This window comes from Gavialis gangeticus, unplaced genomic scaffold (genome assembly GCF_001723915.1).
Source record: "Gavialis gangeticus isolate Ggan-Ray unplaced genomic scaffold, GavGan_comp1, whole genome shotgun sequence".
NCBI lineage: Eukaryota > Metazoa > Chordata > Crocodylia > Gavialidae > Gavialis > Gavialis gangeticus.
Genome location: NW_017729026.1, coordinates 26,440,944 through 26,444,263, shown reverse-complemented (window position 1 = coordinate 26,444,263; position 3,320 = coordinate 26,440,944). Strand labels below are relative to the sequence as shown.

Genomic DNA, 3,320 nt, shown 5'->3' with positions numbered 1-3,320 from the left:
CCCCCCCCCCCGCACGCATGTCTGTTTCAGCCTATAATTTTGGTTTAATTGAAACAGCTCCATTTCAATATACCTTAATGGGAATATACTGGTTCAATGGCACGGTACTGAAATGGTGTCAAACGTGCTCCTGCTGCACAATACAAAGAAGTGGCCTCTGCCCCAAGAGTTTGAGATTTACTAGTTTAATTGTGATCATCCTGCCTAATTAGGAACATAAGAGAGAACAGACAGGCACATCATCTGGATATCACAATGGGAAGGAGAAGAAAATAAGAAACAGAAACAAAACAAAAGAAATACTGTATTTGCTTAATACTTGTGGCATCACTATTATGGGAAGAGAGGAACAGGTGTCCTCTTTACTCTCAATTTTCTCAGTGCTCTGAAGGGATGCCATGCCACAAAGGAAAAGAGTACCTTCTTTGTGTGCCTTTCCCAAAATTCTTTTTGTTATATTATCATAGGGTATACAGTTGGGATTTTTCCTTAATAGGGATAATTTAAAAATGCATTATATTAATTTCACAGTTCAGCATGAAACAGTGAAACGGTTTAATACATTCATCAATTCACTTTTATATCCTCCTTCCTCCTCAACTTTCTCCTCTCCAAGCTCATTCCATTTAATTAGAATTACAGAGCAGAAACTGTTCTAGAACATCTTTTCACAATTCAAGTGGTGTGCCTATCATTTAGTTGCTTGCTGCACTCCCCTGCCTGACCTAATTGTTCAGTTATGTTCCTATACAGTATCCTACTAATACAGGGGTAGGCAAAATACAGTCCGTGGGCCAGATCCAGCCTGCAGCTGCCCCTGCAGTGCTTGGCATAGGACTGAGCCCTGTCCATTCCAACCTGGGGCAGTCCATGCATACAGCTTTCCAATGGGGCTGCTCCTGATGCAGCTGCAGCCACCTGGATACTACTCAGCGCCCTTCCCCCCCAGCAGCTCCTTCTCCTACCCTGCTGTGCTGCTCTGGGCAGCAACTGCTGTGGGGAAGCCATGGGGACATGTGCCAGGTACTACGCACCCAGCCAGGCAGGGGAGAAGCTGCAGCCAGGCGGCTTCTGCCCCACTGTGTGAAGCTCCAGCTCTAGCTCCAGTTCCAGGCCACCTTCCCCCCACTCTGCCCGCCCAGTGCGATGAGCACACGCAATATAAGAGTAAGACTTTATTTTGAAATATTATACAATCACCTCTATATCCACTACTCAAACACATAAATCAGGACAAAAATTATTTTTGGAAATAAAATTTTATAGTAAATGTTTGATTTTAGAATATTATTTTTTAATCTATAATTTGTTAAAAAGATTGTGTATGCAGACCTTGATAGCTCACCAAAACTAATTATGTGACCTTCCAGCCAAAATAATTGCCTACCATGTACTAACACAAAAGAGAAAACATTTTTGCAGGGTATATAAGAAATTAGGTATAAAGCTTGTGTTATCAGAAAGCATTATGTAAATTTACTTTTGAATGCCTCTCAGGAGGCAACTTATTTGCTATCTTTCACTTCTGAGCATCCATAAAAGATTGTAGAAAATACACAAGGGAGAATTCTGTACAATCCTACCAGAGCTTCATAAAACAGAACATAAAACTTTTTTTTATGCAGTTGCTCAAACTTGCATCTTGATGCACAATATTTCAACACTCATTTGCCAATAACACATCTTAACAATAAAACCCACAGACCAGGGGTCAACAACCTTTTACTGCCAGAGCCTCTTGTACTGTGAATTGCAAATCTGTCTTTTCCCCCCAGAGTGCCCCAGTGTTTGTCACTGATCTCTGTCCCCAGTGGCAACAAAGAGGAGCAAATTTTGCCATGAAGGTAACTGCAGGAACAAGAGAATAACAGGGAGGGTGCTACAGAGGGCATGAGTGGCATAGTGTGGTTGCATGCTGAAGATTTCCTGTGCCAGAATGGATCTTCACAGGCTAGATCCAGCTGTAGGCTGCTGACCCCAGGCATTGACTACTGATAAAAGTTGGCAGCTTGTCATGCACATTGTCAAAATCGAAAAGACAGTTTGTATTTTGCTTACTGTCCCATACTTTTAGGGAGGAAAAATAAGGATTTTCCTCTGAATGGTCAGTTGCACAAGTAAATCAAGGTGATAGTTGCTGTTATTTTCTGTACCTCCTGCAATGTTTAAATATATCTAGTCTTTTTTCTTTTTCTATAGCCATTATAACCCCCATAATTTATGCAAACGTTCTCCTGGAAGTCAGCCCACTTAACAGTTTTCCCCTCACTGCCTTTATCAAATATTCTCCTCTTTCAACTTTTCTACCAGTCTTTACATTTCTTTCAGGTGCTTCACACTGTACTAACAACATAGATAAGTATTCTGCATTTACAACAGAAATATTCAGTGTCCCATTTCACCTGTAAAGAGACAAGCCACAAAGTAACAGAGTTTACCCATACCCAGAATCATGATCTCACACACGTATATGTGCACACTTACTGCATGCAGCTTTTCAGGAGAGGCGTACCCATACAGCAGTCCATTCCTTTCTTTCCAACTTCTGGGTCAAAAAAGAAGTTACTTATCATGCAACAACTGTGGGTCTTAAAGCTGTACTGCCTACCTAAATTATATTTTGGAGGGTGCGTGTTCCCCCTATGTACAAGACTGGAATAATTGCTAAACTCCAGTACCTGTGTCACTGACAACGGCATAAAGGGCAGGCTCTCCAAAAATCCCGTTCCTTCATTAAAATGAACCCAGACTGCCAAAGGTTCCACAACTTCAGGAAAGGCAGACAGATGCTGGAATACATATGGACAACACCTCTAACACAGGCCTCATACAGACATTCAGTTTCTCCTAGGAGAGTTGGTGCTGTCCCAGCTGAAAATTATGAGTGTAAAGATTATCAGGATCTTTCTCCCGGAGCAAAAATGACCAGTCCAGGAGAAAAATACCATGCGTAACCTAAGATAGTGAACATCTGTACATGCTATGCTTCCTTCAGCATCCACCCCCTCTCTTGTCCAGGAAAATAGTGTCACTCCTTAGATTCTAGTGTTTCAGCAGGGAACAGAACATGTCCCCTTCGCAATTCCCACATTGTGTTGCAAGGAAACAGACTGACCAAAGGCAACCTGGGGCAGCCAGTCAGGGCTGCCCTATGCACTGCTGCCAGGGAGACTATGGTAGCTTACAGATATGTGCGCATAGGGCTCCCCCCTTGCTGCACAGTATCAGCACTGAAAGCTCTTTATTTTAAGAGTTAGATTGGGCCAAGTGCTGCCTCTAAGCTGGGACAGCACCCAGTCAGCTAGCCTGGTGGGTACTGC

At 42.7% G+C, this 3,320-nt stretch overlaps 1 protein-coding gene across 1 annotated transcript in view; it reads right to left on the bottom strand.

The window, feature by feature from the left end:
• Positions 1 to 3,320, bottom strand: part of REV3L (REV3 like, DNA directed polymerase zeta catalytic subunit) — a gene marked incomplete at its 5' end in the record, with an annotated part of 167,150 nt that overhangs the window by 50,144 nt on the left and 113,686 nt on the right. The window lies entirely within an intron of this gene.